This window comes from Ochotona princeps, chromosome 8 (assembly GCF_030435755.1).
Source record: "Ochotona princeps isolate mOchPri1 chromosome 8, mOchPri1.hap1, whole genome shotgun sequence".
In the NCBI taxonomy this organism is placed as follows: Eukaryota; Metazoa; Chordata; class Mammalia; order Lagomorpha; family Ochotonidae; genus Ochotona; species Ochotona princeps.
The window spans coordinates 27015598-27027622 of record NC_080839.1 but is presented as its reverse complement, the minus strand read 5'-3'; the positions used below and the strand labels follow the sequence as shown (position 1 = coordinate 27027622).

The 12025-nt window shown below is 42.7% G+C and overlaps 1 protein-coding gene across 5 annotated transcripts in view; it reads left to right on the top strand.

The window, feature by feature from the left end:
• The window catches only part of LHCGR (luteinizing hormone/choriogonadotropin receptor), a 47711-nt gene that overhangs the window by 2607 nt on the left and 33079 nt on the right, over positions 1–12025 (top strand). The window lies entirely within an intron of this gene.

Sequence of the window (12025 nt, the reverse complement as noted above, 5' to 3'; positions counted from 1 at the left end):
CACACTACAGAGGTGTAATCATGAACAGCAAGAAGTGCTCCTATAGTTCACATTTCCCTGCTTATTACAGCTCCCTTTCCCACCCACCTCACGCAAGCACACACCTGTTTTGCAAAAAGGATATAAACTTATTACAAAAGGGGTACAAACCTGAAGCCTGAAACTCAAGGACAGATATATAATACGCAGGACTGTGGAAAGAGGCAACAGACTGAAAATATAAGGAATGTGGGGTGAATAACATTATTGGAGTAACATCTCCTTGAGGGTAGGACAAAAAGCATCACTCTAAAACCACAGAGAAAAGGGACAGAAAGAGTAGGGACACAAGCATGAATATATAAATGAGTCCTGAGAAAAGAAGATGGATGGGTAAGGCACTAAATGCAATAAAGGAACCAAGGACAAGAAGAGTGGATGAGTTCATGTTCCATGAATGAATAGTAAACAATAATTACAAGATAGAAAAATGTTATGCAGAGCAAGTTATCAGGAATACATAGGGAAAAAGTGAGCTGAAATTACAAGATAAGGCTCCCAGGAGACGAGGACTGTGGTCTTGTATTTACGCACATGAACCAGCAGACACCTAACAGCTGTTAGTTAATTCCTTAGCCATTTCAAACCTTGGTATGCCTGCTTTTTAAGATCTCTTTTTAAAGTTACTAGCTGATTTTAAAGGAAGGTGGGGAGGACTTTATGGATTATAACTGCTTATCATTAAGAAGCCCACTGCTTGCAAATTTTGAAAATGGCATCATTCAAATGGTTCTGTCCTCCTCTTTCTTATTTTATTAAAAACATAGATATTTAAAAATCTGAAATGTAACACAAATAGTTCCCGTATTTTCACTTGTTTAAATTGGAGGAGAAATGCATAAGAAAAAATAATTTTAAGAAATTCTTTCCTTTTCTTACTAATTCCAGGCAAGTGGAAGAAAGAAGAGGGGGGGAACTCTCACCTTGCTCATGATTATATAAAGATCTTTGTCTCTATGACAACAGAAAGGTTGTTCTGCTTGATATGGAAACAGCTTCTGAAAAATCTGTTAGTAAGAAAATGCTAATAATAATATGGCAGTTTATTTTTGCATATTGTGCCTACTGAACAATAAAGCCTCAGGCTTTATTGTAAAGACATAATCCAGAGACTCTGGAAGCAAGAAATGTGTGTGAGCATCAGTCCAGTGTTACAGGAAGATGTTCATCTCCTGTCATCTGTCCTGAATGCCTTCCCTTTTTACTTCCATGGGAAATCAGAGTTTGAACAGTAGCATTCAGTGCCTGGCTAGGGGGAGTGGGGAAAAGGTTCAGGTGAAGGCCATGGTGTCTTTGAGAAGCCCACAAACTACACAGGAATATACCCCAAAGACTGATGTTGGCAGAGTCAGGCAATGAGGCTCTGAGGAATTCAGAGAATGAATGAATGTCTACAGACTGAGACTTCAGGGAAAGGTTTCAAGCAAAGGGTTAGGAAGCCTGAAAGGAAAGAAGAGTCCAGGGAGAAGTAGCATACAAGTGGACTCGTGAGTCTTTGCTAGGAAGGCTTGAGGAAGGAGTACAGGCTGAACGAATTCTTCCATCTTCAAGCCTCTCTCAGGGAATTCTCTTGAGGGGAATTTTTGTTTTGTGTTGTTTTGGTTTGGTTTGGTTTTGGTTTTTGCAAGGGAAGATACAAGATCACTAGGACTATTTGATTAAATTATCGAAAAGGGCACATGAGGGGGAATTACAATATGCATTTCTTGATGCACAAACTTCAGTTCAGCATCAGCTCTTCCACATGTGTGAGGCAAGCTTTAAGCCCAGTTGCACTGATAAAAAAAACTCCTTGCCAGAAGTTTTGGAAGCACCAGATTTTCTCAGTTTAAAGATTACTCTGGGGGAAAATGAATGCTGACCCTGGGCTAGACACTGAAACACAGAGTTCCCAAAACCTTCAGTGGAAGTGTAGAACCATAGAAGTTCTCTTCAAGACCACATTGGCCTTAGACCCAGTCCTCCCATGTAGAACTAAAAAAACTTCATTGATTTCTCCTTCCTTATCCTTTACTTCAAAAGCAGTAGAATCAGGCCTGGCACGGTAGCCTAGTGGCTAAAGTCCTTGCCTTGCATGTGCCAGGATCCATATGGTTGCTAGTTTGTGTCTCAGCTGCTCCACTTCCCACCCAGCTCCCTGCTTGTAGCCTCAGAAAGCAGTAGAGGATGGTCCAAAGCCTTGGGAACCTACACCCACATGGGAGACCAGGAAGAAGCTCCTGGCTCCCAGCTTTGCTGCAGCCATTGCAGCCACTTGGGGAGTGAATCAGCAGACAGAATATCTTTCTCTCTGTCTCTCCTTCTCTTTATAAATCTTTCTAATGAAAATTTTTAAAAATCTTTAAGAAAAAAAAAAGACAGAATCAGATTAACTCACGGCTCTAGTTAGGTTCCTTCATTCTTATCTCCCTGCTTCCCAAAGGACTCCCTGAGTCCTTTTCATGTCTAGAAATGAGAAGCCAAAGGTCTCTTTCCAAAGGGTTTTCTCCTGGAGTGGCTAAAGGCAGTACCATGGCCATATGTGTTTCCTGATCTCACAATGAGGTTTTACTCTTTTTAATAAGATGTCTATTTGTAACGAAGAATGATAAAGGTCTTCCATCACACCCTACCCTGCCTCCCACCCCCTGCTGCCCAAAATGCCCAAAATAGCCAGGGCTGGGCCAGGCTGAAGCCAGGAGCCAGCAACCTCATCTGGGTCTCCCACTGAGTGACAAGGACCCAAGTAGTTGGATCATGATCTGCTGCCCTCCCAGGTGCATTAGCAGGAAACTAGATCAGAAGTTTAAGAGCTGGGACTTAAAGCATCACTCTGATGTGGGATTGGGCATTACTGCACACAACACAAGAGGTTTTCAGGCCAGCAGTCACTGTGATAGAGTGAGGCCCTGCTGCTCACTTCCAGACCACAGAGGGCCAGCTCCATGACAGCACATGTGCTCTGTTCCAGCATTCCCCCCCGGGTTCACGAAAAATCCCATTAACACAGATTTAAGCAAATTTCCTCATCAGCTTCTTTTTTCTCAGGAATTAAAATTTTTCTCACCCACCAAACAAGAGGCCTTTTGGATTTGGTAAGCAGCTTCTAGGTGCTTCTCTATGGGGTCCTCATTTACTGCTGGCTTCTGCCCCTGTGGCGGCAAACCACACAAAGCTGCTCTCTGTGTGGCCAGAGCAACAGCTCTCTGAGGCCACCAGAGCCAACTTCAGGAGAATCCTATTTATAAATAAAATTCAACCTCCAACTAAAGGTGTTCCTCCTTCTGCCATTACCTGTGCCCCTGTCTCAGGCCCTACCAGGTTGCTCCTGGACTCCCGGGTCCCCGGAACAGCAGTGGCAGGGTCTCTGCACTCACAGGTCCCCACCCCTAGTTTGTATGTTTGAGTTTATGAAGAAACCTCTGTGCCATCTAAGGAAAGGGATGTGGCAATTCCTACTCCAAAAAGGGTTCAGTGTGGCAAAGATAAATCAGACAAACATACTCAGGAATACAAGTTTCGTGTAACGACAGAGCATGATTGTCACATTCTGATGAAGCAGAGGGGCCAGGAGGAGCCACCGTCCTTGCTAAGGTGGAACTGCAAATATCTACTATGCTAGGGGCAAGCCTGATAGCAGAGTTTTATTCCTAGGAGGTGTTAGAGAAAATGACCCACCAGGTCTCCTCAGTCTGGGAGGTAAGTAAGTTTGAATCCCAAAATAAATAGCATAGCTCATTATTGCCTGGAGTCCAACAGTCTGGCCTTTTCAGCCCAAACTGAACTGCCTCTAAAACATATCTCCTAGCACCTGATTAGACATTGGTTGGAGACCTGCCTGCCCAGCAAGAGCACCTGATGTTTCCAGGCATCCAGAGTGCAGAATCAACCTGGTTTATATCAATGGCATTCTTCCACTGTGATGCAAACAATGATATGCTTCCAGAAAGGGGGGCTTTTTTGAGCCAAGCAGCTACACAAATTGGCACCTACCAGAGCAAGTGAATTAGTGAAAAGGGAAGGTGCATGTGCCAGTTATCCCAGGCACTTCAAATCCACCCTTCCAGGTTAATTAAAAGTATGAGGTATATCTGTTGTAACAGGCTTTTACAAGGCTCACTCAGAAAAGAAAGAAAGGAAAAAGCAAGAGGAGCTTATAATGAACAAGCTACCAGGAACATATCTGCAGTGTCACTGCCCTGACAACATAATATTCTCAGCTTCTGAAAAATATTTTTGAGAAATCATTACAGATGACATAGACATTCCCTGGGGAAGATTCAACATGTAGCTTTATTTACCAGAGTCACTCTTGTCATGTTACATTATTGGTAGAATTCTAGGTTGGGCAGTAGAGACTGGGTGATTTTGCTGTGTGTCTTTAAAACTTTAAATGGGTTTTGAGTCCAGGCTTAGATGTGCTTACAATTTTCCTCTGAGGCTTTATATTTTTAATTTAGTTGTTGCACAGATGACTTGGAAAATCCATTATCTGGGGGAATCAACATCTTGGTTACGTGATCATTCATAAACTCCTCACAGCATCTTGGGTTCTCTGAACTGGCTCATGGAGGAGAGTCATTCAAATTGCACTTTCCAATGGGAAAGTTCCAGCTGAATGAACTTTTTAAATATAAACTCTGCAGAGTGGCTCCTCAGAACTGAAATATTTGGTACAAAGTTGAACCTTACCACTTCTTTCAAAGATTACTGGGCAAGGTCTGTAAGAGATACAAGTATCTAGGCCTGGTGGTGTGGCCTAGCACCTAAAGTCCTCGCCTTGAACGTGCCTGGGATCCCATATGGGTACCAGTTCTAATCCCGGCAGCTCCACTTCCCATCCAGCTCCCTGCTTGTGGCCTGGGAAAGCAGTTGAGGACGGCCCAATGCACTGGAACCCTGCACCCGTATGGGAGACCCGGAAGAGGTTCCTGGTTCCTGGCTTTGGATCGGCACAGAACCGGCCACTGTGCTCACTTGGGGAGTAAATCATCGGACGGAAGATCTTCCTCTCTGTCTCTCCTCTCTGTATATCTGACTTTGTAATAAAAATAAATAATCTTTTAAAAAAAAAAAGAGAGAGATACAAGTATATGAGCCCTAAAGAAAGGTGCCATGTGGGGAGTGTTGAGCCTCCCTCTCAGCCAGCCTACGTACAGTCAGTCAGTGGAGAGACAAGAGTCAGAGACAACTCCCAGTCATTATACAGACTCACCAATACCCATGCCAAATCGCAGAGTCTGTTCCTAAACAAACGAACTCATTCACTCCTACCCCTACAAAGGAAGCAGAGTAGTCATTAGGTCTGGTCTAAGTGGCTTAAATCTCACAGTAAGCAGCTAGAAATTAAAAGTACTTACTGAGTTCTTAGCTTGGATGCTGAATTAGTGGTTTAAACACCTTTTCTTAACCTCTGAAAGCTAAAGCTTTTATAGGTTGCACACATTTTCCCGACTTCATAACAAAGCTCTGATTGGAACCTAGGCAGTCTAGCTCCAGAAACTGCACCATTAATTACCACAGTTGACTGTTTCCACAGAGAAAGTGCATGGAGTGGGTGATAGAGACATAGTCCATGAAGATGGACAGGTAACCCAGACTGGAATCTGGCCAGAACATAAGGGTAGGGAATGTACCAAATGGTGGAAACAATACCTATGACGGTAAGGAGTTTAGGACACACAAATGGTTTGATTTGTCTAAGGAGGTACTATTTAGGAAACATGCAGTGTGAATCACATGAGTGATTTATAATTTTCCAGTAGCCATATTTTTTTAAAGGTTTACTTTTATTGGAAAGGCGGATATACAGAGAGGAAGAGAGACAGAGAGGAAGACCATCCACCCAATGATTCACTCCCTAAGCGGCCGCAATGGCTGGAGCTGAGCCAATCCGAAGCCAGGAGCCAGGAGCTTCTTCCAGGTCTCCCACATGGGTACAGGATCCCAAGGCTTTGGGGCATCCTCAACTGCTTTCCCAGACCACAGGCAGGGAGCTGGATGGGAAGCGGGGCTGCTGGGATTAGAACTGGCACCCACATGGGATCCTGGCACGTGCAAGGTGAGGACTTTTAACCACTACACTATTGTGCTGGGCCCCAGTAGCCACATTTTAAAAAATTTGTTTACAAGGTGAAATCACCTTTAACAAAATATTTTATGCAATCCAAGATATGCCATATATGATCATTTCAACATGGAATTTAAAAAATCACGAATGCAAGATTTTACATTCTTTTTTCTTACTAAATCTTTCTATTCCAATATGTGGCTTATACTTTTAGCACCTATAAATTCAGCCTGGTCATATTATAATCCCTCAAAGGCCATATATGGGTGGTGGCTGCCATACTGGACAGGTCAGCTCTAATGTACTGCTTATTTGAAGGGAAGAGAAGGTGTTTGGGATAAAAGTGATGAGAGTGACATAGTGATAGAGAGGATAATCTAGACTGGACAGGGGAAATCCTGGATACAGTGTGGGAAAACAGATTAGGGGATCTTAGCTGCTCCAGCAGGCTCCAGTACCTCATGGTGGACTAGGAACCAGAGCTGTACCTTGACACAGAGCACTTGCCACCCAGAAGCTCCTGGCTGAGTTCAGAAGCTGAGACTAAGTTTTCCCAGGACAAGCCAAGGATCACACAAGGTGTGTCCACAAACTCCCAACTGAAAAGCACTGCCATGTGCTGATGGGTGCAGGGCACTGGTATAGGGCTAAAAAGGAGGCGACTCGCTGTTCCCTAGTCCAGGTCTACCCTTGAATTGGCTACGTGGTTTTAGGGAAGTCATTTCACCTTTCCTAACTTGAAATTCTATCTTTGTAAAGCTAAGGAATTGGACCAAACAACTTGTAAGCAGGCCTTTCATTCAGAACTCAGCCTCACACAGCGAGTACTTCAGGGAGAAGCCAAACAATAACCCAAAACACCTGGGTGTATTTTTAAGCCATGTTCCAAACTTACTTGATGTGAAAGCTTCACACACTAGATAGTCATTTATACTGACTTGGTGTTTCAGTGAACATGGAAGGCTTGGCTCCCTCTTGGTGAATGCTGAAGAGGCCAACACATGTAGACATTTACAATGCTACATTCCCTATAACAAAGTTAACAAATAGACCTATGATTTGGAAGGCTCAGAGATAAAATCTCTTGAAAAGAAGAAAGCCATTTTTTATTTCACTCCAAGATGAAAGCACGTTTATCATAATTACTGAGGAGCTCTGAACAGAACACAGAAATCTGTTAAGTCTCCCATCAATGTAGAACAAGATCGTATGGAATAAATACAAAAACATTAACACTCTTTTGAATTTAAAGAATTAAATAAACCTCCTGCCATTTCGATGACTTCATTAGGCAAAAAGCTTGAGCTGTCTCGGATTTCTTCCTTTATTCTTTCCCAGTGATTTTGTACTGCTTTAAAATTCAGGGTGTAACTCCAGCAATAAAAGAATTGTCTGTGGGAAATGGATGGATGTCTGTAGCTTTCTTAAATAAAATACAGACATCTTTCCTAAACAATGAGAGGGGAGTGAATAAAAATACTTCATTTCTGCCAGTTGTTAAGTAGAAGAGAAGAGCTCAGGCAAGGTGACCAAAGATCTGACCTAGGTTTTGGGGACTCCAAGTTAGCCCTGGCTTTTTTCCCTGGCTCCTCTGTCTTTCCCTCCATCCCTGCTCAGCCAGGGGACCTCAGACGTATGCCCTGCTTTGAAGACCATCTTGCATCAAACTCTGAGAAACCACAAAGAAGTGAGCAACCTAGAATATAATTTGCTTTATGCAGTATCTGTCATTAAAAAGAGAATGTCTTTCCATTCACCTAGAGAGTTTGCTATTTAAAGGAAACCAGCAGTGAGTGTAGAACAAAGAATCCTTTGAAAATGCAATGGCCCTCAATTGATAAGTTTTCAGAAGCAAAGATTTCCAAATCAGCAGCTTTATTTTTGAAGGGGTACACTAAAGCCCTACTGACTGAAGCTCTCCGGCTAATATTACTTCCAGTGGTATTTAACAAATCAAAGAATGGGACAAACAGCTCAGTCCAAGGTCATACACTGGTGTTATTATAAACTACATCCCTGAGTACTCAGGAAACATTAAGAAAAACCAGGGAGGATCTGGGTTGCACTGTCTTTATCTACTTCAAGATAAATGCCATTTATCTGAATGTTCCTTGCTTATCCATAAGCATAATTTTTTCCTGCTGCTGGACTTTGACACAAGGTGCACTGGAAGTCTGGCAGCTGGGACTGGCTGGGAAGAGCATGGAGTCAGGTCCCAGGTTAAGAGTTAATAGGAAAAACACTCTGAAGACAGAGTGTTCCTTCTGAGTGATCCTACTTGCAAGTCAGGTGGCTATGCATTCATTCTGGGAATTGACCAGTCACTGGATTAGTACTGCCCAGGATAGAAAACATGATTGTGAGTGAGGGAGCAATCTTAGGCTGACAGTAGGAGAACTCCCCAGCAGCAGCTGAGAGAACTGCTCAGACCTGAAGGGAGACTGTGGCAACCAACCACAGAATCCACTACACAAACAAATCCAACTGCACTAGGTGGCCCTAATGTGCCGGGAGGCCCTTTGTGCTAGGAGGCACAGCTGGAAAGTCAGGACCCAGAAGTGAAAGATACTACCTTGATCTCAACTAGATGGCGACTACGAACTATTCTAGGGCAACAGTGTCTCCCAAAGGGCAGGGATAAAGGAATAAGGATCTGATGATGGAAAAGAAGGGGAAGCAGAAAACAGGAGGGGCTCATTCCTACACAGACTTTGGGAATACCAAGCAGGCTAAGGAATTGAGGCATAAATAAACAACCTGCCCTCCAAATAGAGTCCACATTAGACAATGTACAGTGCTTTACCAGAGCCATGACCCATCAACAAGATTCCAGCACAAGCGTGAGGGACTTCATTCCAATCCTCAGAAGTATAGATTGATTGTGTTTCAACTGCAATCTACAGATCTGATGAAGGCTTTAGGGTAGAGAGAACAAATGAATGAAAAAGTTGGGAGTACATCAAAATAAAACATTTCCTTTCTATTTCTCTCGCAGTTACTAAGGGTTAACTTAATCATTGATCAATTCAAAGTCCCTCTGTTTTTATTTATTTATCTATTTAACCCCTTCCCCCAAATAACCATAGAAAAAATACAAAATAAGTTCGTGTTTTCTTTCAGAATATCTCATGTTTGCTGTGCATGTATTTGAATCCCACATTAATTTCTTGCTTTTCTCAGTCCCATGATTCTGAGACTACCTCTGTACCTCCACTCTTGCTTCCCAGAATCCACCTGTGCAGTTAAGCATGTACTGTTCATATTTCACCTGCTTATTACCCAGCAATGCATATCTAGACTGCCTTTAATCCCCTGATGCCACCATGCTATGCAGAAAATTTTTGCACAGGTTCCATTAAGTATCCATGTCTCTGGAATATATACAGGATTTAAATTGTAGGGCTTTTTTTTTAAAGATATTTATTCAGATTGTTTAAAGTTTCTGCCTTCATGGAAGGAATCACAGAGAAGGGAGTGTCTTCAAAAGGAGTCCCTTCAAACTGACATCAACAAAGAATACTTCACCACCTTACACAAATTTATACATGGGAGATAGAAACATAACAATTTTAGGAAACACTTGCCAATTGAGGATGAATCAGTAAAGAAGATAGCAGATCTCTGTGATAAAAATACAATTCAGTGAGAAAAAATGGATGTGGATTCATAAAAAGATGTTCTTCATTTCACAGGAACACACCTGTATGAAAAGCATGATGCACCTGCCTCATCCCATCTCTTTTCCCAGTCTCTAGCCCCCAGGTTTCTTTCTTGATGCAGTCACATTTATAGCATCACTTGCTGATGGCTCAGTCCCCCTTTTAAAGTGGAGGCTGCATTTTCATTCTCACCACTGTTGTCTCTCCTGGCCTTCAGCATTATCAACTCTGCAAAATTCCATCTTGCACCAGGGTTGTTTCACAGTCCTTGGGGACTACCAATGCATGATCTACAGCTGTTCTTACTTTTGTCCTACCTTTGCTCCTCATCCCTGCAGCAATCAGAAGCTCAGGAAACCTCCCAGGTCAAATTTGAACCAAACTGCTCCTCTGGGAGCTACACCATTTTTTGGTTTGCTGGAGGAGGAGGAGGCGGCCTGCTGAGATGCCCCAGCTTGGAGCTCCATTTGCATGAATAAACACCACTGAAGGGTTCCTTGGAAGCTTTTATGTAAACACTTTCCAAAATATGTTTGCTGCATTATCCCCAGTAATAAAAATTCTGGAATCAGAATTTGGCTGTCAGTTTTATTGATGCTGCATAGGGTACAGTAGAATACAGCTTTCTCTTCTGGAAATTTACTGACCTGGCAGTGCAGAGAGCAATAAAACTGTGTTTTTAATCAGTAAGCCAAGCAGACATGATTCCACAAGAAATATAGGAAGCAAACATGCCATCACAGGAAGATTTCTCCCCCTTACCATCCCTGCTCCTCTCAGATCTCCAGTTAAATAAGCTTGGGGGCTGAGTGATGCACCTGTCAGGCTGTCCTCAGGAATACAGTCAGAGGACCACATCTGGATTACTTCTTTTTATCAGAGGAAGAAACTGTTGAGCAGAAGTATTTCACAGAAATGAAGTTTCTTAAGTTCCTACGCATCATCTCCTAGAAAGGAAGTATCAGTAAACCGCTCTACCAGAGAGTAACAAAGAGTGTTTATGCCAGGCCTTGCTTCCTCTCAACCTGTCCCTCTACCTTGTTCAATGAGAGAGATGGGTTGGGAATCACCCAGTCCCATATTGTAAAGTGGAAAGAGCATTTGGAATTACATAATCTCTTTGTGACCGCGTTTCTTCTGCTCTCAAATAATCACTGCACACCATTTTGAGCGTATAGAATAAGATCATAGGTGGGTGTACATAATCCACACAGCCACTTACTCCTCTACTAAATCCCTTCTGGGATAGCAAGGATCTAATTGATTGAAATCTGTCTTTCAGTAGCTGGCATTGTGGTACGGCGGGTTAAGCCAACCCTTGTGATGCCACCTTCCCCTACCAGAGTGGCAGTTCAAGTCCCAACCTCTCCACTTTTGAACCAGCAAAAGATGAACTAAGTACTTAAGATTCTGCCACCCAGGATGGAGTTCCTGGGTCCTGGTTTTAGCTTGAATGAAATCTGGCTCCTGTGGCCATTTGGCAATGAATCAGATGATGGAAGATCAGAGATCAGGCAATTTCTGCTGCAAGTACATAAGCAACAAAATAGCATCTCCCACTTCAGCTTTCCCATTCCTAATGTCTCTCCACCTGAAATGACCAAGTCTGTTCCATTTTCTGCAAGGAACCAAAACCATGAAGCTCAATAACCAGTGAACATTCAGCTGGGCCTTGAAGATGGTTTCTCCTGAGTTATCTTAACCTCAGCTTCCTTTAGCATTCATACATCACTGTGAACTTGTTTTGCTATTGCTCAGAGTCACTTTCTCCTCACTTCTTACATCCTACATACCTTTTACCTCAATTTCAACAATGAACTATGTTCCCATGAATATGACTGCCTGAATAAAATGCTCTAAATGACATGGGATTCCCATATGAGCTAATGACAGCAGCAAAGTGGCCTTGTTGGGATAATATTAAAGTGAGCTGCCTGAGGAAGACAGTATAGCTCAAGAGTGGCACATATTCTTGGCAAATATTCCCTTTTCCTATCTGCATGTTTTCCAATTGTGTCCTCACCATCAGTTTCTCCACGCTACCCAAGATATTTTTTTGTCCATCCTCCCAACCAACCCTAACGGTCCACTCTAGAACCATTTACTATTTTGTGCCAAGCACAGTAGGATTATTCCTATTTAATCCCATCAAGTAGGAATTATGATTCCAATTTGATGGATAAAGAAATTGAAACTGGGGGCTTAGATAACACGTTCAAGTAGTATGACCATGGGGATTTGATCCTGGGTATGTCTGATTCTCATGCTCAACATTCTA